The sequence below is a fragment of the Scatophagus argus genome, chromosome 7, assembly GCF_020382885.2.
Source record: "Scatophagus argus isolate fScaArg1 chromosome 7, fScaArg1.pri, whole genome shotgun sequence".
In the NCBI taxonomy this organism is placed as follows: Eukaryota; Metazoa; Chordata; class Actinopteri; family Scatophagidae; genus Scatophagus; species Scatophagus argus.
The window spans coordinates 18,748,690-18,775,854 of record NC_058499.1 but is presented as its reverse complement, the minus strand read 5'-3'; the positions used below and the strand labels follow the sequence as shown (position 1 = coordinate 18,775,854).

General features: G+C 40.8%; 1 protein-coding gene across 5 annotated transcripts in view; it reads left to right on the top strand.

Annotated features, from left to right (window-relative positions):
- The window catches only part of tspan9a (tetraspanin 9a), a 154,445-nt gene that overhangs the window by 6,122 nt on the left and 121,158 nt on the right, over positions 1-27,165 (top strand). For 4 of the 5 annotated variants that reach the window (XM_046395301.1, XM_046395298.1, XM_046395299.1 and 1 more), the window contains exon 2: positions 12,855-12,912. The exons of the other annotated variant lie outside the window; for it this stretch is intronic. The gene's annotated coding sequence lies outside the window, so the exon portion shown is untranslated. The remainder of the gene's footprint in view (positions 1-12,854; positions 12,913-27,165) is intronic. 5 annotated transcript variants of the gene reach the window in all.

Sequence of the window (27,165 nt, the reverse complement as noted above, 5' to 3'; positions counted from 1 at the left end):
CTGCATGTTATCAAGCAATGATTTTTGGGGCCGATAAATAAATTGGTCTGTCACGGGGGCTCGGAGACAAGTTTTAGCGGAGAGAGCCGCTGGCAGAGCTGGGGCTTCTGGGGTAATAAACAACCTATCTGTCCAGAGAGCTCACAGGTTACTTTTTTTAAACATATGTTATTAAAAAGTGGACTTATTTTCTCAGCCTATCTGCAGCATATACTGTATTCTCTCATGTTCCTTGTGGACTCCTGACTAGAGGGGAAATGTACAGAGAGGAGGGGACAAAAACATCTGGTGGCAAAGAGCTAGAGTCAGGTGAGTTTAGTGGGAGGCTATGCTGGACACAAACAGCTTACAGCGAGTTGAAAATTTCCTTTTGCTTTCTGTGTGAACCAGGCACAAGTGAAATTGTGTTAAAGGAGAAGGATCATTGCTTGCTGAGTTTCATCCCCAGGCTGTCAAATTTGGACCCTTTAGGTTGGTTGCTGCACAGCATCAGCAGACTCTATGAATTGCTTTTAAACATATTTGAATGTAATTTCCCCCATTTGTCCAGGAAATCTTCCAGGACACGTGAACCAGAAAACAAGTTTTCTTCTGGGCAAGTATCAGACAACATATACATCTTAACCAATATATATCAATATATTTGTGATAGCTCACTATTGGCTGACTGATACTTTAGCAAACTATGGGATTCTCACTGTTCTAGTACAAAATTATGAAGCTTCAAGAACAACATTTGGGACCTGGCTGCTACAGACACAACAGTCTGAGGGAATGATAGTTCTGAAGTGATGAGAAATAAAATATCCCGTGGGTCAGGGCTGTCTTTATTCTGATGACTTACAATGTGGCTGTTTTGCATCATGCTGTTTAAAATACCCACCCATTCTGGTGGGTGCAAAATCACAGACATTTGGATAAATAGTTTTCTCTCCTTTGAGACTTGCTGGTAAGAAAGGGCGCCATGATGGAAAATTAAAAAAAAAAAATAAAATAACAACTTGAACTTAACCCATCAAATTAAAGGCTGCTGAAAAGACCTACCTGTTCGGCCACCCATCGACATCAGTAAGAAAACCAGTAATCCTTGACAACAAAATTACCGCCACACCTTTGTTTGTACCTCCCAGCATGCTTCAGTACATTCACTTTCCTGGTTAGTCGGTGCTGAAAGTGCAGAGGCCAGAATGCGAATGCGTCTGTGTGATGAAAAGCTCACCTTTGACAGTATGCCATGCAATTTACAATGTACCATTCAGGAAAAACAATGCATTTCATTTTTTTCACCAATAGTGTTACATTTGTTTTACTTAATAAATAACCCCATCAACCAACCTGTTTAAACCTGTTGTTGTAAGTTGACATCAATGGATTGCTCTTGGAGAAACACTCCAAGTGCGTTGCAATAACCAAATGTCCTCCGCGAGACCAAGAGAGAAAAGAGAAGAAAAAAAAAAAGTCAATGGCACATTTCTTATTCTTGGCACAACTTCAGGGGTGGCCTCTCCTGTCTTGTCTTGTCTTGTCTCCGCAATGCTTGTTGATATAATTAAAAAAAAAAAAAAAACTCTTCAAAAGAGTAATTCGTTACCAGTTTTCAACCGACTGTAATTAATTGTACACAAGTGAGCCTCATTGGCAAGGCAGAGCAGGCTCTCCTCCTGCCTCATGCCAGTGCTCCAATCAAAAGCACCTTTGTGAGTCACGACAGAGCCTGGTGCCACTTGGACTGACCTCACCATGGCAATCGAACTCCATAAACATGATCCTCCCTGCTTTAGATGCTCATTAGCCAGTCCAGCGGCGGCATGCTGTTTTGAGACCCAGCATTTTGACTTGTTATTAAACAGGTCTGGAAGTTGTTGCATTTACGCAGCTTATTTGTGGGAATACTACTCCTTCCTGTCCCACATGCAGTGAATTTGGGTAGGCTCCATTCAGTTAGTTATTGTGGAGAAGAGTGCAGAATCTGAAATTATAATCACTCTAAAACATGCCTGATTCAAGTTTTTGGCCATTGTGTGTAAACTACTTTAAGTCATCATTAAAATGGAAATCTTACCCAGTTATTTATGACACATTTGCTTTATTAAAATGAAGAAACCATAAATTCCAATAATGCGGTTAAGCTCAATGCATGCACAGACTTAGTAGACCAATAAATAATGTTTTTTTGCTTGCAAAAGCCATAACAAGCACTACATTAGCACTGGACTGAATTCCTTCATTAAATGTCTGATCTCAGCTCAAGTTTGTGGTAAAAACATTTGCCATAACCTCTGCATATGAATCTGCCACAACACTGAACACTGAGGAAAGCGTTTGCCAAATGTTCCGTTTTAATCATGAATTTAAAGATCACAGATGGACATAAAATATATTGGATGTGGTTATTTCACTGCCCTCAACACTGAGGGCTGCCTTTTTTCTCTGGCTGCTCTGTACCATCAGGGGATTATAGGCTTCTGTCTCATGGGCCATTTGAGCTTGAGTTTCATTTAGATTTGTATTCAGTCATGCTGTGGCAAGCTGAACCTGTGTGGAAATCATACATGCTTCTGGACCTTTTTTGCCAGTTGACTTCCTGTGACAAGTAACCAGCATTGTGACAATCATCCACCCATTAAGGCTCTTCTTTAAACAGACTTTATCTTACTCATACTATTAGTATGTTTTTGTTTGTTTTTTGCCATGTTAGCAAAAAAACCCAAAACAAAACAAGCAAACAAACAAACAAAAGGGATGTTGATCGTCTTGACATTAATCCCCTGTAGCTCCAGAAGGAATTTGATATTGTTTGTTGTTAGTGAAGTATCTTAACAGCTATTGGATAGATTCCCATGAAATGTGACACATAGATCCACGGTGCCAAGAAGATAAGTTCTTTGGTGACTTGCATGACTTTTGGTCTAGCGCCAACATCAGGACACCGCTTTAATTTGCTCAGTACTTCAATTTATGGCCACATTCCTGCAAAACTACTGACATTCCCATCAACTTCATCTCTATTTTGTGCTTTGGGCTAATTATCAATTATTAACATGCAAACAAATTAAACAAAAATGGTGACTGTGGTAAGCACTATACCTGCTTGACATCAGCATTTTAACTTTTAGCTCAAATTTGTCTAAGATCAGAGCCGCCAGCGTGGGTGTAGACTCTCTGACTTGCTGATGTGCTCCTGTTTTTCTCTGACTTGCTCAGCTGAAAGTGGATGTCCTTGTATAACCCCTAGATATCAGTTAGTTGGACTCAGCAATGTGCTTTTTAAGAAGAGACGCAAAAAGATTACATGTACGAAACAGAGAATGTGATAACATGAAAAAGTGAAAGTAAAAGCATCTGAGGGTGTGATGAGTGACATGTTTATTTAGCCGGTGGAAGGCTGCGAACAGATTCTTTGGTGAAGTTATTCCTGAGCTTGCTCTTTGTGTAGCCTCTCACCTCAGAGACACAAGACACACTTTGACAAGTATGATGCCCCAAAGAGCAGGTGACAGTTTAACCTTTTAACGTCAAAGAACGGGGCTTGGTGTGGGTGTTTGATAGGTATGATATTTTCACCTTGTCATTACATTTGACATGTTTTGACATTTTCTACACGAAAAACAAAGCAAAAATAAAACAACGAAAAAAACAAAACATTAGGGACTGAATACATTTCTCCAAGATTAATCTCAGTCTTTATTTATCCACGTCCTGTTATTTCAGGGTAGCTACATTGGTTCTCCAATTTCCTGCTATGTTATTTGTATTTACACAAAATCTATTCAAAACATCTCATATTTATATAAGAAGAATGAAGAATTTCCTGTGGTCCATTAACTGCATAACAAGTCAGACAGTTCAGGGATTTTCTAGTTCCTGGCCTAATTGCATACCTCCTGACTGATTTTGATTCATCTGTATATTCTGGTATGTGTAACTGGGTTTTGAATGTTGACGATAGAGCCATTAATGTCACAGAGTCAAGTGACTGAAGCTAGCCTTTGAAAAGAAATTTATTTCATGTGATTGAATGTCAGGTAGATTATTTTAAATCTCCAATAAGCCTTACCATCATTTTGTAAATGAGCATTTAAGAGACTATGTCCTTCAGCTGCAAGTGGGCTGTATGCACCCATTGCCCTCAGTAACTCCAAGATTAACATTTTGTATTAACCTGCTTCACCCACACATAAGTCCATCCCCTGAGGCATGGACACCTGGTAAACCCCTGAAATGTCCTTCATAGTTTTATGCTCTCACTATATGGGAATACCAAATTTCAATAGTTATGCATACATTGCGGCCTTTTCAATTGTGTACAGGCTATGTTGATTTCATGTTGAAGCTCAAAATGAAGAAGTGGATATCCTATTTTGTTTTACAGGTTGGAATGCATTCCAATCTGAGAATGAATGCTTTTTTGAGAAGTAGTGAAGCCTTTCAATTGAGGGCAATGAATCAGAGCATTGTGTTGAATAACTGGCACTTTCTCTACATTGTTGTTACAAAATGAGATTCGCCAGCCAAGCTTGCAGGGATATTGCATACATAGCAGACACAGCACAGCAAATTGCACCTCTAATGCTCAAGCAAGACAAGCTTTCAGTGTGCTGTTGTATTGAGGGGAATGGAAATGACTGCCTGTGTGTGGAATCAAAACTGTCAACCTGTTAAAGTCTACTTGAGCCTTGTGCCTTTTTGCCAAGGACATTCAGAACATCTTTTTCATGCTCAGTTACCCAGGATGGTTATAAATGGTTGGCTTGGCAAACAATACAACCTTCTCTCAATAAAACAACATTTTAGTGCATATTGTTGCAACCTGCACTGTGCAAAGTTTTGCACTGCACACTGTTGGCTGCAAATGGGCAGCAAATGGCCATCACTGCCACTGTTGAGAAACCCGAGTCTGAATAGTGAAATGTTTTGCATGCTGATTATCTAAGTGTGATGAAATGATCTAATGATTCCAATTTTGTTCGCTGCAGGTCAGGACAGTTTTACTGGGATGCTGTTCTTCATTGCAGCGAAATCCCCAGAAACATGTCCAGGCTTTGAAGCCATTTTGACATAAAGGCCAAATGCACACTGGCCCAAATAGACTTTTTACTATTAGCTCACACTGTGAAAGAAGGAGCTATAAAACTTTTCTTTTTTTCTTCACAACTCCTACGAAATGGCTCATTTCACGCAGAATTTGATCGACTCGGTCCGATCATATTTGTAAAGTCAAGAAGAGCTGCACAATTAAATTCGCTTTAACCCCGTTCAAGTCAGTTGCTCTGTGCTCAGCACAATTCAGAAAGCTTTGCAGAAAATCTGGGTAATTTTATACATGGAAGGTAGAACTTTCTTTTGCTTTATTTGCCACTGAGCAATTTTCAGACGAATTATATATCCTTAATATGTCCATGGCCCGTGGGACTATGTAAAATGAGTCGTAGTGTCCACAAAAGACTATGATTAAGAAAAGTATTGGACTGTTTTGTTTTGTTTTTTAAATAGTGATTTGATACAAAAATATTTATATGGTAATCTCTGTCTGTTCAGACTCCCATCACACAATTTGTGCCACAAGAGGCTGTCAAAATAATAATTACAGCAACCGGTAGCCGTTTCTGATTTCCTTTGTTGTATGTGATTGTAATCTGAATACCTGGGTTCTGGACATCCTATGTAAATCCATACAAAATTCCACTGAAAGGCTAGAGTTACCCACACCTATAGGACACTGGCATTGCTGGAGGACATATGATGCACACAGGCGTTTTTTTTTTATTATTATTTCTCCAATCCAGGCCCACAAAAGTGCTTGGCATTGTTTAAATGATGAAGTCTGTCTGACCCATGGACCTCCTCCCTTCTTCTCTCTTTACCTTCTCAACAAATACTGCTGGCAGGCTCTCTGCCCCCACCTTGAGCTTGTTTGACATCTCCATTCACATATTTTGAGAGATTGCATTTAACATGCAAATTAGATGGACCCCAAGCATGCATGCTTAATAGACTGGCCTACACTCATCTAACTCAGAAAGCAGTTTTCAGGGTTACTATTGGGGCTACAAATGGGATACCAATGAACTGTGTGAATGTAGTCATTGTGGGTCTGAGGACACTTGCTGAAGTTAAGCTGAGATTTTTAGATTTGTATTAACCTTTTTGGAGAGAATACGAAATGGCAGCCGTGATAGGTCACACAGAGTGGCACTGGTTTGTGCCTGAACTATGTGAAAGTTAGACATTTTTCCATAAGTTCTGTTATTTTAGCGTGGTAGAGAGTGGTGTCTTATGTTTCTGACTGAGCACACTTAGTAGACTGAGCTTAATGACTGAAGCTTTCAGCTGGGGAGTCCAAGTTATGACTGATACATCCCATGTGGGATGACATCTGCCCACCACTGTCTGGCTTTGATTGGTGTCTCAGTGCAGCACTTGACAGAATGCTGTATTTTGTAACCTTAACATCTTTCTTGCAGTATATTATTCAAGTTTTCTTCCCAGGAAGATGTAATTATGCACAGTCCAAGATACTGCAGCACTTTGAAGAATATAAACTGAATCTGAATGCTGCTCTCTGCGTTTGAGTTTTTGGGGATTGCCCATAAGCATGAAATTGTCAGGCAAGCCTGTATAATTGTATATCAGAGATATTTTACTTTGATTATGACCATGAAGCCTGAGAATAGATAACGATTGCAGGAGTGTGAGCAGTACTTGCACAGAACACACAATGATCCTTCCAAACTTCACTCAATCAGACTGAATAGTCAACTTGTTACACTCTGTTTCCATCTTCAACTTAGCTTGGTGGAGTGCTTGGATTTAGGGGTCTGGATCCCGGCAACATTTCTGGTGTTTGAATCCAGCTTTGGCAAGACAGGATACAGTTTGTTTAAGTGAATGTACATTGTTTACAGATGTTTTCACTAACTACTATTTCACAATCAAACTGTAATAACTCCTGTAAACAGTCAAAGGACATAACTGATGTCTTAAAAGACACAGTACTGTGCTGAATCATGTCCAGGTTTTGCACAATAGCTCTCCCGTTGAACCCAGTTTCCACTGCAGACTGACGTTTGTTCTGATGATTGGGTTTGTGGTCAAGTCACTGTGTTAGTGGGAGCTTTTCAACAACATCCCTGACCAACCTGGGTAATGAGTGTACTGTGATCACCCATTAAGTAGGATTTGACTCAAGATTTGGCTCCTCTTGACTCTGGTTAATTGTTCGTGTCCTACTAAATCAGTATGTCTCATCACTGTATTTGTACATGTTTCCATTCACTGCCCAGGCTCATTCTTCAATATATGCAGCTGCCTGATTCACATGCTCATTGCATTCACACTTGTGTGATTGTGTGTATCTATCATACATCAAGTCAACATGTACTGTACTCTGAGACATCATCAGTTCCAGTCTTATATTTTTACTGGTTTATTAAACACACCAGAATCCATATGGCACTTCATAGCATTTCACTTATACCAAGCACTGCTCTGTATTTTTTCAAAACAATGTACTTTTTTCTTCCAGGTTTATGCACTATATGGATGTCATAAACCTTTGTCTACTTTTCCTGTGCTGTATATCAGTCAGGGTCTATTAGCTGTTATTTAGGTGATTTTGAAGAATGATTTTTGCAGCCAACAAACTGTGACTGCTGTTTATTTGCTGTTTTCTCAAAGGAATTATGGGATTTTTTGTGTTTTTTATTATGCTTATTATTTTATCCAAACACGTTTTTTTCATTAAGGCTCTTTTCTGGGGCGGCACGATGGTGCAGTGGTTAGTGCTGTCGCCTCAGAGCAAGAGGCTTCCAGGTTCGAATCCCGGTCTGGGCCCTTCTGTGTGGAGTCTCCCTGTGCCTGTGTGGGTTTTCTCCGGGTACTCCAGCTTCCTCCTACAATGCACATTAGGTTAATTGGTTACTCTACGTTGCCCCCAGGTGTGAGTGTGAGAGTGATTGGCGACCAGTTCAGGGTGTACCCCACCTCTCGCCCATAGTCAGCTGGGATAGGCTTGAGCCCCCCGCGACCCTGACTGATAAGCAGTATAGAAAATGGATGGACTCTTTTCTGTTTAGTTTTATTTTTCTTTTAATAATGATACTGGAAATTAACCCTCTACATATGATATTGATTTTTTATAGTAGCTACTGTTTTATTACATGGGTGATATTGAGCATCATACAGACGATAGATCATGATAATGAAAAAAGCAGTGAGAAGGTCTTATAGAAGTATCTTATTTCTACTACCAATGCAAATTCTCAATGCGTCAGTGATTGCTCTGCTATGTTTTATCCCCATAGTCGTTGTGTGTTAGTTTGTGTTTGCTGTTTCTGAATGTTACAGACTGCAACAAGACGCATTTACATTTTGCTGTTTTAATTATAAATATCACTTTGAAAAGCTGTTAATAATCATCATAAACTAGAATATTTCATCTTTGAGTTTCGAACACTTGAAACAATTTGGTTGTATGTTTTCAAATTGTTGAGTCATGGGTTCATTGAGTCATCAAGTTGTGTTTCTACTTGAGATTAAGGCATAATAGGCTAATGAAAAGTTCATATTAACAAAATTGCGGAAAGAAAGATGCAGAATGCGCAAAGATGCAAAGCAGAACTCGTTGACATTCACGATGTTATAGTACTGTGTCTGTCAGGTTTTCTTTTTTATCCTGGTTTAGCTGTTAATTTGTTAATACCTTTAGATTTCACCCCCTCTCTTGCTGACTGATCTGTTCTGCACAGTTTAAATGGTATATTAATTGCGTGCCTTTTTCACTTCAATTCCAGGTTAAACTACAAGAAGCTGTCAGGTCATGTTTTTCTTATGTTTCTAAAATGCACATACAAACACAACGTCATTCTTGCCCCCATTTGCACGACCACTTGGGGGATTTTTAAATAGATGTTAAATTACTATACTAAAGTCTAGACCAGCCACTAAGTGCTTGAGGGGGTGTGTGTTGATCACTAACAGCTGTGGGAAAGTCCTCTGTGGGCTGTGCTTGCACCTTATTGAACAGAAGTCGCACCCTGAAGGCCTTGATAGAAACTTTGTAGTGTCACAGCAAGCCAGTATAACACTGAATGACTCACCGTTATGACAAAGTGTTTTTACGGTGAGGAGTTCAGATGGACCGAGCTGCGTCACCATCACCATCAGTCTGCCTTGGGGTCTGACAAGACGTTCTTGCTTACAGAGGTCATGAGTGGCTTTGGGCATCAATTAGGTATTTCCTGTTCAACAGCCTGACCTGCTGTGACCCCATCTTGTTTTTTGTTTTTTTTTCCTCTCTTCCTCCTGACATACTCATGTCTGTATTAGACAGGCTGAGTGTGTAAGTAGAGCCTCTGCAGCATGTGATCTAAAACACCATATGTTCTGAGATACAATTGCAGTTGCTAAAGTTAGTGATCTTATTTTTGAAGTTGCACTCTCGGCATCAAGATCAATTATTTATAGAAAGTTCCGAGTAATTGATGTAAGTTGTATGCCACTCATGTTTGTCCTTAAAGATACCAGATCCTTTTAGTGATTGATCACCACCACATTTGTGTTGGCGCGTGTCCAAAGCCGTGCGTGTCCAGGACACTTCTCTTGGAGATGATAGTGTGTCATTAAAATGGAATGCCTGGCTATTTAGGAGAAAAGAAAAGCTCTAACTGTTGTCTAACTGTCAGTCAGTGTTTTGTGTTTCCTTTTTATTTAGTACATCACATACTTTGCAATTGATTTTGAACACTGTTGCGAATACAGTTATATCACGTTACATTTATAGCTATTATCCATGACATTACCTACGGCACACAGTAGCCCAAACTGTGATCATGTTTGACGATGTGATCAGGATGCCTGCCTGGGCAAATATAAATAGAGTTTTATCTCGCCTGATTCAGTCTTCCTGTTTGGAACGTGAACTGCTCCCGAGGCTGCAGGGCTGTCTGGCTCAGTCTGGCCACACTGCAGTGCTTTCTCAGGCTAAAATTTCACTCCTAATGACCTCAAATGGGCAGGAAGGCCAAAGGACACAGGGATTCTGGCAGGCTCACATGTAGATAGTTTGGTAGATGGGGTAAATAAAAAAATAAACACAGCAGCTGCAGAACAGTAGTTACACAGGGGGAAGAATGGTGTAGGCAGGCGGATGTTTTCCCCACTGATCTGGTGTGACCACAATACCACAGCCCGAAAGGCCCAGATCAGAATTATTCTAATTGCATGTACTTACAGTCGGCTAAATGGAGGAAAAGGAATAGTGTCTAAAAGGAGATGTCATTATGTTTTCCCATCATTTCTGTTTTTTATTGTATCACTATTTTACCAATTTGACCTGATCAGTATATGTGTTAGCACTGTGGCCAAGTATTATTGTACTTACTGATTAGTCTGATGATTATTTTCTTGATTAATCAATTTCTTTGGCAATAAAATGTTAGAAACTAAAAAATGTAGAAATCACAGTTTTCTAAAGCCTACTCAAATGTTATGAACAATGAAATACTCAATTTATAATCAAGTAAGACAAATAAGGTAAAAGCAGAAGCTGCTATCAGAAGATGTTTTGTGTTTGTGTTTAATGATTAATAGCTCTAGTGCATGTGTCTCCCACAAAATGAATCTGAATAAGTAACAAAGATAAATCAATATACAATTTGATCTTCAAAGTCATCAGTGAGTTTTTACTTTCTCACATTATACATTGGTGTGTTTTACATTGAGAAATCTTACTGGAAGATTACAGTTTCTCAGAGAAATTGAAAAATGGAAGATTGATGTGCAAAGCCGGAAAAACAGACTGAATGTGGGGGGGGAATGAGACTAGGCAATACTAAGAATATAACGCTGGAGCTTCTCACGCTCTCGTCTTTTTCCAAGAGCTCAAACCTCTAAGGGATACCCCACAGACCTGCCTAGTGTACCCATTTATGCTGAGAGCTGAGAGATTCTGAGTACTGTTAGCATTATGAAATCACTTCAACTTCACATGCATCCCCATACCCGACTGTTATGTCAGATGTTCCGTGAAACATTCAATAGTCAGTGGTAGTTGATTTCCAGGTGGCTAAGGAGCTTCTCTGCGATTTGCAGGTGGTGTAATTATAGCAAGTTTTGACATGACTCGGTGATCCTTGAGATGAGATGTACAGTAGCTCAGCAGACGTGACTGCCAGGGTCGTTCTTAGCACATCGCGCACTTCCTTGTGAATGCCAAACTTGCATCAAGAGAACACTTACAGTACATGGCCTTAAGGTAGGTTTTTCTTCTTTTTCTTGTCATCATGTGAAGTGGCTGCTTCAGATGTTTGACTGCACACATCTTTTCCTTTGATACTTAAGTCCTCAATATCAGATATGTGTGACAGAGCATTAATTCACCGACAAGGTTGACTTTTAAAAGAGAAAATATCAGCCTGGCGTGTTGTGGTGTTGCATTGTAGAGTCACGTTTTGTTGGCTTGAACAGTAACTGAGATCTTGGATCAATTTTCGCCCTGTGGCCCCTAATGAAATGGCTCACAGCTTTTAGATTAGATGTGGTTCTCACAGTTCTAAGTACTGCCTCTGAAAACAAAAGAAGTGGAGGGTAATTCCCTCTTTGTTTTTGAGGAAAAGAAAACATTTTCTTTTCACAAATGGAAGATTGAAAATGTGGAAGGAAATGTCAGCTCATGGCCTTATGACCTGGACTGCAAGCTTGTGGTGACAAGCATAGGGAAAACTGAGCAAATAAATGCAGCGTCTCCAGCTAACATTTGCTTTGTTCAGCTTTTTCCCTGCCTTTGCTCATATTTTTGGATATTTCCCCTTGTCCTTCCTCCTTCTTCCTCTTTCTTTTATTTTTTGTCTTTCTGTAATTCTTTCCAGTCATCTGTCTTACAGCAGAAATAGACAGTAAAATGTTAAGTGGAGCACCTACCCTGGCTTTGTGGTGGCATGCCTGCCTGACTAGAAATTCAATGAAAGCAGCAAGTGGAAGGCCTGCAGGTTGTAGAAATGCTCGGCAGCTTCAGAGGCGGCTGGCTCTTGTCTTGTACAAGCTGACATCTAACAGAAGAGAGTTCCCCAGGAAAGCCAACAGAGTGGCTTTCTGGTGCACAGCCTGTCGGACAGTGGCCTGTGGTCTGTGGTTTAGTGTGAGCTCATAGGAGAGATTCAGGTCTTGTCTGCACTGTCAGCCTGCAGTCTCCATGTAGCCCCTGATTCATGTGCATACTATGCTGCTATTTATCTATTTATTTATTTATAAGTCATCTAATGCATGAAAACCACAGTGATTTATTCATCTAGCATGCCTAAAATAAATGTCTTGCGATGTTGATTATCAGGCAGTTGGACTTATGACAGTTAAATCCACATTGGTCAGAAGAGGTTGGGAAGTGTAGTAGCATGGGCTGTTATTTTTCTGTCTCTTTAAGTATACATGTTCAGTGGCAATGATTTGTGCAGATGCTGAATCTGCATATGCAGGAGGAGGCTGTGCATGGTCATCAAGCTTTGCGTGTTATTCCTGTGCTGTGCTGTAGCATTATGTTTAATAGGTGTGTTTATAATAGCAATAAAGGTGTACACATACTCACGCAATTGTCCATATTAATCACTTGCAGTTTTTTGGGGGTCAGAGCTGCTGTTGTGTTGAGATGAATTCACTGTTACACTTTGCCACTCTGTCTTTCACAAGCTCACCAAACTGTATATAACTGTCATGGAGCTTTTCTTCTTCAAACATCAACTCTTTAACACCCCATTTTTTATGTGTGTACACCATTATCATTCTGTGAATTTGTACTGTTAGCTGTTGATTTAATTTGAGGAATTGTTCTCACCCCCTGTTTTTCTTCCTCTGTTGGACAGGCTGTCGCAGACGACCAGGAGAGCCAACGGCCTCTGTTTCCATCTCACATCTGAGCGGGTGAGAAATTACACCATGTTCCACCCCTCTTGGATAGCCTAATACTGTACTGTACCCTGACAAAGTGTAATCACTGCTAAGTGACTGTTTGCAAAAGATTTCTCTCAAGTGATGTTCATGAAACTCTGATCCTTTGAGGCACATGTTTATGGGAATGAAGCATGAATGTGTTCATGAATAAGCTTCGAGTCATTACACTCAGGAAAGACATATTAAGGAGGAGACAGGGTGGACCAAGTCTACTACAGTGGGGAGGTGTGGGTATTTCCCAGTTTGCTTGGGGGTGTTGTAAGTGAGTATACAATAGAACTTCCAGGAAACACGTTCCTGGGACTAAATTACAGATTGTTCAGGGCTGACTTGCTGTTCTGGCATGGGTCTGCTTCCTGTCCGCCTACTTTCAAACCTTGGGGTGAGTGACTACGGGAAATCGGCCCTTGTGCACACACATATACACACACACACTCACACAAAATTTTAAATAATCCTGGACTGTGAGGGCTGCAGACACACATGGAAAAGCAGATCACTTATATTTCAGCAAGCTAATGTATGTGTCAAAGACGGAGTGTTAATTTCTAAATGGCACAGCCGCAAAGTCACACTGTTAAGCTACTTGTGTCTGAGCATCTGTTTATGTACATTGTGTGATCAGTGCAGTTCAGCTTTAAGCAGTATCTTTGCTTGCAGAGGAACATACTTGTTTGGAAGCACACATCAGCAACAACAACTGAAAGGTGCAGGATATAAAGTTTTTTGATTCAGCCAAGCAGCAGTTGTTCCATGTGTTATCAAAATCTGACCCTGAACTTCAGCTGAGCCACTGGTTAAAATATACATTTGACTGGTTTTTACAACAGTAACTTGCAAGGATCAACCATCAGACAATCAATGGACACCATTGATTGGCTCAATGTTGGAGGCTTTGAGACATGTACCTCCAACAACAGCGGCAGTTATTTGATTGCATGGCCAGTCACAAAGAGCCCATTAATAATGTGTATCAGAGGGAAAGTACCAAGTAGACTTTAGCAAACATCAGCTAGGCTAGGTAACACCTTTTCTACATCTTATCAGTGATGCAGACAAAATAACAGAAACACCTATAATATAATACATTCCAGTACTGCATTGAGGTGAATGTTTATCTGGAGGATGTGAGCAATATGTGTGTAATCAAAAGGTATGTAAACTCACATACAACAATGTAGCTGACGCTGTGACACAGGAGGAGTGATGGGAGTGATGTGTTGAGAGAAAAAAGAAACAATGTCTGTAGGGTAACATAAGTGTGAATTTCTTTTCAAATCAAGTCAGATGCTGTCTGGGTGCCAACTTGGTTTTGTTGTTCTTTGCTCCATCAATAAAACCTAATCTGGATTGCACTCTTAAAATAGATACCTTATTCACTGAATTGCACTGAAGATCGTATGAGGAAGATAATCTGAACTGTCTGGCCCAAACAAAGTTTTTTCACCTTCCACATCATATCCGCAAAACGCATCATAAACCTGAATCGACATCAGAACTACTGAAACGGGTGTATTAACAGTCACATTTCAGTCTGAAGCATAACTGGTGTGTCCTGCAGGTTATTTCTGTTGATTCACGCTGGGTATGATGGCTAAAGAGGGAAAATGAAAGAAGCTGCCAACCTCTTTTCCTGCTGCCATCCTAAGGCTGAATGAGGTGTACTAACATGAATATGAAGCACTCTGGATCCTGACTATCCTTGTAAAACAGGCACTACCAGGTGCCAGCCAGCACAAAGTGTGAAAGCTGTTCTGGGTCATGATGTTCAGGACGAAAGCTTCTTGTCAGCAGTAAGCAGCAGTGCAGTCTCTAAGGGTCCTTTGCTCCAAAAACTCTGTGTTCTTTAAATGTTCTGAGTTTGGGTCAAATGCTTCGATTGTAATCAGGCTCGGCAGCTTTGGTTTCACATGGCCAGTGACGGTAGTGGACCGCGCAGCGACCTCTGGTAGGCATTGTGGGGCCCGCAGTCGTTATTTGTTCATTTATGTTTTAATTGGGATATTGTTACAGTAGTGTATAAAGTTTTTAGCTGTTCCAACAGCAGACTGTTGCACTTTCTATTTCTGTTCAATGTCGCAGGAACATCTGGGCCCTCAGTTGGCTCTGGGTAATAAAGGAGGTCGTCCATGGAGACTGGTTGGTCCTGACAGGCCTTTTCTGGAGGGGAAAGAGGGGAAATTAATAGTCCAAGGTTGTCGTCGTAAATCCTCTTGAGGCTGTGTAGATGTTCAGCTTGAGGAGAAGCTTTTTTTTGTTAAACTTAATCACTTTGACTTTTAGATTCTGCTCACCATTTTCATTCCGGTAGGTTGGGTACAACAAGGACAAGAATTAATAGTCTGGTCTTCACGTTCAGGATGAATTTCTTCAAATTGTGAATTGCTCTAATAAGGGAAATCCTTTTTATTTTTATCCTGCCAGCTGAATACTTAACTGAAACCACTTCTGATACTTTAGCTGGATTTCAAAGTGTGCACCTTCAGTTGTGTATGTGTGTGCATAGTTGTGCTTCTTGTGATCCTCTGGTCTTTTCGACAGTTTCATGCTGAATCGTGATCCTATCCCCTGTTACCAATCAACCTGTTTACCTGTGAAATGTTCCAAACAGGTGTTTTCTGAGCAGTACACAACTTTCCCAGTCTTTTGATCCCAGCTTTTATGAAACCTGTTGCTGACATCAAATTCAGAATAAGCAGATATTTATGAAAATAAAAATAAATATAGATATAGAAAAATAATATATAATGTCACATTCTGTTTTATTTACATTTTACACAGCATCCCAGTGTTGTTGGAATCATTGCTGTAGTACATTAAAGTGATTTTACTTTTAATGAAATTGATGAAGGTGATCAGTAGGTGATTGGAACGGTGCACAGCTGCTGTCAGTCACATTCTGATTTACTTTCACCACATTTATCCTCCCCTGTTTTTGTTTCAGTCAGCTTCAGTTCTTTGCTGTTATATTTGGTTTGAAAATACAGAAAGTAGGAGAGTAGAGGTGAATGATTGAAGACTTTTAACACAGCTAGTCTGAGCTGTTTCCCCGAAGTGGTGCGCAAGTTCTGCTGGCCTCCATTCCTTTTAATCACAAGCCTGCAAAACTATTTGGCTCAATTATTTATTTTATTTGAAACTTTTTTTTTCTTCTTCTTCTATTCGAACATGAACTCTTGAGTCTGACATTAGTGAGGCTGTCTTCTGGATTTCAGTTTGAGGAGTGATGGGTTTGGCTCAAATGGAAAGTGTTGGGGGATGTTTCAGTCAACACCACTCAAGTACACAGTAAACTGAGAGTGAAAAGGGGGAGTAGGGGGACGGGGGAGGATGAAGGAAGTGGAGGTTGAAGGAGAGGGAAAAGGGCACTGTATTTCACAGCACCAGTGATGTTCTTTCTGTAAAAACATCAAGGCTTTGCTTCACTGCGCCTCACAGCATGGCTCCCCAGCTGCACCATCTGATGGCTGGGTTAACAACCCACAACACAACAGCGCTGTTCTGGCAGGTCAAATGGGTTCAAAGACGATCCTGGCCTTTAATCAAACTATAAGGGATGTCTGACCTTTTTTTTTGTTTTGTTTCGCTATACAAAAGGTACACAAAGCCTGTTGGTAAGATAGTATTGTGGTTTGATATCTGAAAGTCCTTGGAATTAGCGGTACATGTTTAGATCTGTTGTGGTTCAATGTCAGAAGTGTTACTATGGTTTTAAACTGCTCTTCAGAGGTAATTGTCTAAGGTGTGTCGACCTCCCAGCTGGAATATATTTGGCATGTAGAAACTCAAAGTATTGAATATGCCCACCTTGAACAGAAGGATGTATCTAACTGGGTCTTCATTTTAATAAATTTGAGAGTTTGTTGATATTAAGATGATAAGTAAGCCACTTTGCTCTGTTAGCTTTTAAAACTTCTTGGCATCTTGTCAACACACTTTGAAATATTTACAGTGGCTCTGGATGATGATAAAATGTAGTGTTTATATATTCCATATCTTCAGGTGTGTCTAATGAGGTTTCCAAATCAACATAGATGAGCAGGTATTAATCTGCTACACCTACTCAGGCTTATTTTCTTTGTCTTCCTCACCAACAGAAATAGTTTGCTCATGACATCTCCTCTGCTTCTTTGATTCCAGCTGAAATTAGTATTTGTGGTCATGTGTTTCAAAAGCCATTTAGGGAGAGCTTAGTGACCTAAAGCACAAGTGATAAAAGAAAATATAAAATGTATAAGAAAAGGTGAAAAGGATGTATTAAAATTGAGGAAACAAGTTCTACACAATGCAGTACATTCTCTAAAACTGTTCCAAAGCTTTGTTTTTTGTTTTTTTTTTTAATTCATTAATTCGTTGCTTGCATAACATCACTGCAGCACCTGCCAGCCCTCATCGTAATGATTGGTCTTCATTCATTGCCTGTAGAATCAAGTGAGCTAAAAGCGGTACCTCAACCAAACTCTTCCTCTCAAAACTTTCTCTCACTGCTCATGTGCCACTTATTGCTTATTCAACCTTTAGGCTCGGTCTCCTGTAAGGGCCTGAATAGCATATTAAGGCATCCAGAGTCACGGACAAGTGACGTTTTAGTGGCTAGTGGAGGGCTCTTAACTTTGCCTACGAGCATTTCCATACCCTCTCCCTCTTCATCTCACTGAATGTGGACAGGAGAGAGAACAAGAGGATTAATATTCATGCTAGATTGTTAACGTTGTAGCAATCATATATCATAGTCGTATATCCCAGTTATATAGTCATCTTGCAAGTAATGAAACAATCCTAAGTGAGGCTGACATTAGAGAGAGCATACAGCAGAAATCTCTGCATCCTGTGTTGTATGTTTAAGTACGTTTTGCACAGATAAATAAGGAAACTGTCATGTAAATAACAGTCCTATGTAAGTTACACATGGATACAGAGAAAGCAGTCGGGGACATGCTTCACATAAAACATCTAGAACTTTGCCTCAGATCAGGACTCCCATTCTGACATAATTATGCCCACATTTTCTGTTTGCTTTTATGGTAGTGGTGCAGGAAGCAAGCTGAGTCGGGGAGAGCGTGCTTCAACCAGGGTACCATGACAACCTCATCACGTATCTGTGGCAGCCAAGTTGACGTGTGCTAGTCAAAGGGCTGGAGTGAAATACCGTATGCTGCACCCTCTGCATATTATTTTGCTCAATTAAATATTTAGTGTCAAGACATAAACTAGAAGATAACTGATTACTGTAATATTTGGGAATATTAGCTGTATGTTAGAATATTATTAATATTATTGTTGAAGGAACAAGAGCACTAATGAACATGTTTCTTTGCACTGTGCGCCATCTAGTGAACTTTGAGCAACATAGCATTTAATAACAGCATCATTACTTCTGCCTTTCAGTGTACAGTTATTTCTTCCACAAGATTACTGCACGCTAACAGATTTTTATACATACCTGCTGTCTTTCGGATCAAATGTGTAGTAGCGCTGCACTTTGATACAGGCATAAGTGGAGAGTTAAAACAGTTTGCAGTTTGAGTTTGATAAAGAATGTTTTATCTCATGAACAGTCTCTCCGGAGAAATTCGATTTAAGACATTATCCAACCCATGAGGCTCTTAAGTTGTTTAGAAATATCTACCACTGCAATCAGCAACATGCACAGACCATGAAACTACAGCAAGGAGAGGTCACACTTTTATCCCCCTGCCAAATAGAGTGGTCCTAAGTCCTGTCAGGGTTTTGCGGCAGATATGACCCACAGAATCAATAGTGTTCAAATCGAAAATTTCCAAAGGTATCTTGGAGGGGAGGGGAGAGACAAAGGAGAGACAGTGAGGGAGGAACAGAGAGGGATTGTTCACTTAGTGGATAATTGGAAAGCAGGAAGGTTGAGATGGCAGTTCACATGATGTTAAAACAAGCTGTTCCCCGAGGCCATTTATCCACATCACCTGAGAGGTACAAGACAAGCGTCACTGACTTAAAATCAATTTTCTGACAAAATTACTTTAAGAACAAATGATCTCTGTCATGACCTGCTGTTGTAAGCCCTGTGTTCTTGTTGTTGCCACTAGAGGTCAGTGTGACCCTGAAGTGTGTGCACACGAGGGAGTGAAGATGTCATAGACTGCTTGGATGGGTAGGAGAGGAGTTTGCAGCATGCATTATGGTCAGCTCTGCAGAAAGACTGCATGGTGCAAAGCTCAGGCTGTTTTTCTCTGCACAAAATCTCTTTCACTATTTTTTTCCCCGTTGCGCTCTCTCTCTCTCTCTCTCTCTCTCTTTCTCTCTCTCTCTCTCTCTCTCTCTCTGTCTGTCTGTTTTTTTTTTTTTTTAAATCTTTTCCTTCCATTGCATTTCAGCCTGGCAACGGATTGAACCTGTTAATGTAATTTGCATAATCTGGCATCAGAAAACTGTGCTTACCCCTGTGTATTGCTCAGTCAGTGTGAGCTGGCTGTTCAATAGGAATAGCTAATGACTTCATTGCCCTCATTGATGCGTGTCAGTCTATTTCAGGCCCAACGACTAGCATTCTCATACATGGCTAAGTAAGAGCTTATGAGTGGCATGCAGGAGAAGCCTTGCGACGTCAGCCTACCGCTTGGTTAGTCAAGAGAATGATTTTTTTTTTTTTTTTTAAACGGGGGAAGATGGCACCTTATCCTCATGCCTGTGAACCATCACGAAAGTGTATATTCTAGCCTTGTGTCACTCTGCTGAAAGCACTCCACTAATGGAGGAGATGTACTGGGATATCAAACATGTGATTTGACCTGATGTAGCAGCAGTGGCATTTCTTCACCCCCCGATCCTCCACCACCTCCCTGTCCATAACAGGAGCCACCCTTCAGCCCTGTCTCCGTATTGATCCTCATTTGGCCTGGGTTCATTCTTCCCTCTCTGTTACCTGCCGTCAGTCTCAGTCCTAAGCTCGTCCACCGGTGACCCCTGCTCTCGGGATGAGAGGAGCTGTAATTGGAGGGGAATGAGGTTGAGAGTGGGGGATTCAAGCCATAGAAGGAGGCGTGAATGACTGAGGAAGAGTGGACATAAAGAGACAGAGAAAGTGCGAGAGAGCGATTGGGCAGCTGGGTAGAGACGAATGGCATTAACTGGACTGAATGCAGGGGCAGGAAGGGCACTGCCAGCCAGGGAGGCTTGTGGCCGGCTTTCACATGACTATCTGTATGCTGGGACGCTGAACAGTAATAGAATACGTGATGTGCCTGGATGCTTGGGGAGGGGGGAGTAAATTTAGCCACAGCCACAAGCAGGACTGGGGAGGGGCTGTGCACAGCTCTGGAACCTTCAGCGACTACCGATTTCTGGCCATCTCTGCTGTTCTGGAAGAGTCATGGAGGGCATTGCTGCAATCACAGTATGAATCACCTCCTTTCCATACCTGAGCAGATGTAATGGCCAAATGATGAGATGTGTCTTGCAGTGTGATGGCAGCGGGGGTAGGGTGGGAGAAGTCAGCCGCACTTTATTTCCAGGCTCTGTTAGGAGAGCATCTGTTGGCTTGTGCAGCTATTGGATTTCAAAAGCAATAGCGCATGTCATAAACTGATGTTCTATGATAGAATAGATTGTTCACGATAATCAAAAATTTACAGATGTGTCTGTATCGTCAGTCATTCAGCCAGTTAAGCTCCAATAAAGCTATTTTTTTCAGATATGATGTCTCTCAATGTCTTTGGTTTTGTCCTTAAATACATCACACATTCCTCCCTCTGCGATGAGTCCTGTCTGAGCCCTGCTGCCTCCCCCCTTCTTGACTCATTATTAATACCTCCTTAAGCAATATCAGATGAAGATCAAAAGAGGGCATCGTGACTTTGAAGTGCATCCAAGTTCATGGAAATCTGTTGTTCTGCACTTTGAAATGATTACCTATTCTTCTGATGTTTTGTCACTAAAAAAAAGGCTTCACGTCCTTTCTGATGCTGTCACCGATAAAGGAGCTTATTTTGATAGGTATGATACTAATGTGAAGCTCACTGTTTAGGTGAGCCAAAATAAAAGCCTATTGTCATTCCCTGTCTTTGTCAAAGCGTTAGACCAGATTAAGGTGTGTGTGAATATCTCATGTCATATTGTGGTGCGTTTTTTTATCCATTCAAACTAAGAAGTTAAAAACATCTGTGATGCAGCTCTTTGCAGCAGTCAAAGCTTGTACCCCACTGATGCTGTAAACAACAAAAAAAACAAAAACAAAACAACAACTCTTAATTAGCTCGGAGAGGTTTGTTCCTCACCAGTTTGTGTATTTTTATGATCATTTATCTTGACAGTTGAACTTAAATTGCTTTGCTGAAGATCAAGTAGCACAGCAGGCGATAATATTTCCCTCTGTAATGGGTCTTATTACACAGAGCTGGCATCTAAACAATCCAACATTAATCATTTTTTGCTATTTCCTACTTTCTCCTAAACCTATAGAACATCTGACCATTTTATTATCAAGTCCCTTGAGTCAGTTACCTTGGTCTCAACTGTTTCCATTTGCAGTCAATTATTCACATGATTTTCTTTTTTACTAACCATTTGCAGACTGTAATGCCTGTTGCATATAATCGCAGGTTTATGGTATAGCTGTATTTTCTCTGATGAGGACTGAATAACAAAGACTGTGCAGACCATCTGTGCAGTTGGTGGCACAAATGATTTAGCCATTCAAAGCAGACAGCACTTTGGCTATAAAAAGTAATTCATTGTTCACCAAATGTTCCTCACTTTTCTTTCGCTGAAAGAGCAAAGGATACAGACTTTGAAATGGCTGGATTTGGATGAGACACTCTGCTTGTTGTATGATTTAATGCATTGTCAACAGCAGGCTTTAGTTCTTTTTCTTTGGTTCTTATTTGTCTTTGGCAGGAGAGAGTCTTTGCCTCCTTAGCCTGAATTTTAATTTCAAATCTTTCTGACAGCCCAGAACAATACCTGGGTTTGGCTGTTGGCAGTCTAATTTTCATTTGAATTGGCAAATTCTTGTGATTACGAATTTGCTTGAGGAAATAAAGTAGATAGTAAATCTGAATTCCACATGAATTTTGTTATAGTACATGGTCATGTGTGTAATGTCCTGTAATCCTGTTTTGTGATGAACAGATGATGAAAACACTTGGCATCTTTGGCTTCATTACATGTGTATGGGTGTACAGTATATGGGTGGGCTAAAGTAACCCCAAAATTCGCCACACAATTTAATTACAGCCATAGCATGTTCAGTCAAAAGTTCTAATTTTTTTCCTATCTTATTTGAGTTTTGGGGGTGAAAGCAAAATTGTACAGAAAGTTTTTGAAAATATTTTCCTATTATTTGGCTTTTTTAATAATCCACGGAAAGAAGAAGAAAAAAAAAAAAGCTTTGCCCCTCAGGAAATAAATGTCACTTTTGCAATAAACCTTACGTTTTGACAAAAATGAACAATGCACTGAGGAAAAAAGTTTTAGTTTAAATAAATTCCATTTGGTGACAATTGCATAGCAGTTAAAATCAGTTTTCATCTTTAGTGGAGGCAAAATCAGGGCAGATTTTTGCAGAGAACACAGAGTACTGTTGATGTGTCAGAGTCTATAACGCTATTCAATTCTTCTGCGTTATAAAACATGAAGCATCAAAAAAACACAAGTATAAAGCCAATGTTTTCACACTGATGCAAATATTATCAAAACAGACGTGCAAATTACACACACATTGTAAACATCATGTTATAACTAGCAACACGTTATGCCTCCATGTCACCGATTTTCTTTTATCTCAGCCTTGGCAGCCAAGATATTATTAATTGAACCAGAGCTTTTAGTCTTTCTCCTCAGGCTCATCAGCACTGGTCTCTACTATTCAGTTTTGTTGCTTTTATGCATCCGTTTCCAACAGGGACTTTCTGTTAAGAGTAGCTGCTCATTCATTTGATCACCACCAGTGAGATGCGTTGTTTTTAAACATAGTGTAGGCTGTCTGCTGCTTCTATGACGACTAATCAGCTCTCAGTAATGTAATGTGTTTTGATGACGGTACAAGAATGTTACATCGTCGTAAGGTTTATTTTTAACCCTAACACTGGCAGGTCCAGTTGCTTCCTTGGCCATCTGAGTGATCCCACTGTCTTAAAACCTGTTGCAGAAGCTGAGATTGCATAGCTCATCATCAGCTGCTGCGTTTCTGCTTTTTTTCCTGCCATGACTACACAAGACAGACCAGTTCCTCTAATACCTCATTGTCAAGACATTCTCAACCAGACTGTGGACTCCGGTGTGTAAAGCTCTGAAGTCACAGGTGTGTGAGGTGCTTTTTATAGCTATCTCCAGCTCTCTCCATCTCCTCGTTGCGAGGCCCAGCTGGTCAGTGCCCGGGTGGTCACTGATGCTCTCACAGACTGCAGTACTTAATGGTCAGGGTTTGTAGTGCAGTGCTGTTCATTATCTTAATGAAAGTTAAGTTCACATAGCCAGCATGCTTCAAACCACTCTTGCTGAGTATTAGTAACAGATGCCACAGAATTATAGACAGACAGCATCATCTTCAACAAACATTTTGGTCCAACCTCCGCTTGATTTTATGATAAATCACTTTTATTACAGGAATGACTGATCAGCAACACAACAATGCCGTAACTATGACCGAGCCACCGATTGAAATTTGTTGTTATTATCAACTAAAGTACAATCTTGTCATACTCAGGGATGCAAAACTTCCCCTTGTTTTTAACAGTTTGGTCCTAAATCTTTGCCTGTGTGTCAGTGCCAGACAGTGAATTAATATGCATTAAAGCTAAGCACTCAGGTGTGGAAGTAGAGACCTGGCATTTTGTGAAGAGTAGCGTTGAGAAAGTGGATTGTGAGCGATGAGGGATAGGACTGATCCTGACACTTTTAGTCAGCCTTTATTCAGTGTGCACCTTCTGTCATCGTGTATCCGCCACGTCTTTCATCTCTGTCACTCACAGAATGCCATAACTCCATTAGCAACACCCACAACAAATACAGAGGGATCCTCCTTCAGAAAACACACATGTTCCGTGCTGTGGGTATATTTCAATACAATTGTCTACCATCTGGGGCTTGAATTGTATGGCATTTTAATGGATTTCCATCACTTTGTGATTTATGCTCTGAGTTCTGTACTGAATTGCCTTTGAGCAGTTCCTAATAGCTTGTTCCTGGCCAAACTCTAGTCCTCTGAGAAGATTTCTTGTCTCTGCAAGTCAACTTTGCATTCATTTATTTCCGTTCCTTAACAACTCCATTAGGTATTTCCCCAAGTAACCCTAGAGAATTTGCAGGATACATGAGAGAGTGATGAAGGTGAGACTTGACTTAGGACTGAATCCTTTCAGATGAGAAAAACACTCAGAAACCACCTCACAAACACACCTGGTGACCAAGGACAGAGGGGTTGCATGCTTGTGATTTGTGATATTGGGCTATATAAATAAGAATGACTTAACACATGTACACAAACATGCACAGCTGGAGATTGAATAGTCATCCCAGTCACAGACATATGTTGCAGTACTGCAGAGCAACGTGTGTCTACACCCCCACAAGAGCCCCCTTGGAGCTCATAGGCACATTTTGGTCACCAGGACACCTAAAGGACAAACAGTGGCCAGGTGCCAGGGAGACAGCAAGGCGCCTAATTCATCACTACCCCTTGCTGAGTGATAGACTAGAATGACACTCACACATAGTGTGCCGTACCCGTGGCTTGTCTCTTCCTCTGTCTCTCCATCTCCCTCTCTCATTACATGGAGTAGCTCAAAAAAGGCTAACATGGCAATATCATAATTAGCGGGGCACATGAAGCGTGTCATTAAAAATCCTTTGCTGCAAGCCACCTCCTTCTTTCCAGGCTCTCGCATGCAAAAACTAAAAATGCTTACAGTCTTGGATTTATCATGGCATTGGTGCAACCAGCTTTTCTGCCTACTTTCTCTGTCTCTCCTGTCTTGCTCATCTCATGGGGAGATGAATAGGCAGTGGGACTGACTTGGGCCCATCAGTCACTCTGTCAGTCCTCGAGGGATGATCAAAGCCACGGGAAAGAACCTGTCCCACCTGCAACATGATTTAGCCACAAAAGGGAGAGGATCCAGATATCTCTGTTTCACACCGTGTCTGTCAATGCCGTGATAAATAAGAACCGCAGAGATGGGGAGCATTAAGACAGAAGACTTGATGGGCATGATCTCTGCGTAACTGTTGTAGCCTGTTATTCCTTTTGCAAATGGATCATGAAAAGATGAGGTCAGAGTGAAAGAGGCAGAGGGTGCAGGAGGGGTTGTGTGATGATGTGCAGACATGCCTGAGAACTGGTTTTCTCTCTGTCAAAGGGCAGTTGCAGAAGTGAATGAATCTCTCTCTTGCTCTCTGGATGACTGCTCAACACTCATCATCAAGCGCTGTAGCTTTCAGTCACCTGACCTTGTATATGGTCTTATCTTCCAAGTTTACTGGAATAGGTTCCCCTCTTGTTCTTCTGTGTCTCCTTCCTTTCTGTATTGTCCAGTGAATCCCAGTGTGTATATGTATATAAACACACACACAGATTTTTCAATGTTCAATTTTCAGTTTTGAAGTATACCATTACACCACCCATGGATCCATCCAGCGGTGACTCCAGTATTAATGTCTCTGCCAGGAAAGGCTTCCTAAAGCTATATTTCATTTCAGCCCTTATCAGCTGCAAACCTAAATAATGCCAGGATGTTTTGAGAGAAAAAAAAAAGATAAACAAATGACAGAAAGCTGATGTTGCATGTGTGTCTGCAATTTATCATGCAAAAGTTGTTCCTCCGTACACACAAACACGGAGCTTCAAATGAAAATGACAGATGTTCCCAGTGTCTTTGCTGTGCTACCTGACTCCAGATTCTCTTGTTAAGTCTAGCTTGCTGGTGTACTGTGAATTTATATGAAGTCCGGCCATCCATTTGTAATGGAAGACTTACAGACCCACGATAGTCCCAGTGGAGGCTGCAGTGAATGTGACTGTGTCTGTGTTTGCTGAGAGAGGGCACACATAAAATGTCTGACCAGATCTGTGAAAACCCTCTGGAGCTGGCTTTGGTGCATAGTGCAACTTATTACTTGTCAAAGGTCACATATACTTTTACCATTCTTTTACACATCTCTCTTTTTTTCCTTTGCTTCACCACCACTTACCTTGGGTTTCTTCTCTTTCTTAAATCTCTCTGGGCCTATGTCTCACCTTACTTCCTCCTGTTTTGTGCTGTTTTTAACATCTATTTGCTCTCTCTCTCTCTCTTGAATCCCCTCCCTCTTAAATCCTTCACTCTTGTCTGCATGCACTTCATCTTTCCTCTCACATTCTCCCATGTCTGCTGACACAGTGCCGAGCGGATGCCTGACACCTGGGGTTGGCAGCATTTTCTTTCCTGCTTAGCATGGCCTGGAGGATGAGCGGCGACGAGCCTCGTGGCCCCTGCCTCAGCTGGTGGGGACCAGTGGGGGATTAAACACCTGCAGGGGACTTGAGAACATTGCCAGAATGTCCACAGACACACAGACATTCACAAACGTGGCACGATCGCACTTTGGAACACATTATTGTGCGTCCAGACAGCTGCACTTGCCCACAGGATTCCTTATCAGAATAATTATTGATTCCTTCCAGTTCATTAGGATTCTTCCTTCTTTTCACCCTTCATTAAATAAGAGCAACAACTTCTTCAGTTCCCCCATGCCTAAATGTTTCAATGTGATGTAACTTACTTCATCTTTTCCTGGCGCAGTCTTCCTAGTTTAATCCAGTGCCTTCATTAATTCTCTCTTTCTAAATGGGGCATTTTGTTCATCCTCGATCATCTTTAGTGCCTCCATGTTTCCAGATTTAGTCATCTTTCTGCCCTTTCTTCTCTCCTCAGACAAATTATTGGAACTGTGTGCCATAACGAAAGTGTTTACATAAAGTCAGCCTTTTCCTTTCTGGTTACCGCCTATCTTTTTAATTATCACACACTCTTCTGCTACCTGACTGGTGTTCCCATTTGAGTTGCAGTTTTTCTCAAGTATCTCACTGCCTGAGCCTGTTTGTACTGAATTATGTGCCGGCAATTACTCTTTTCACTAGTTTAAAAGCGTTGTTTCTTTTTCTCGCTGCTACTTTGCATTGTTCAAACCACCATGGCACTGTCTTTCTCTTTATTTTGCCTTTACTTTTAGGAATGCAATCTGCTGATATTGTACCTTGTCTTATTTTTA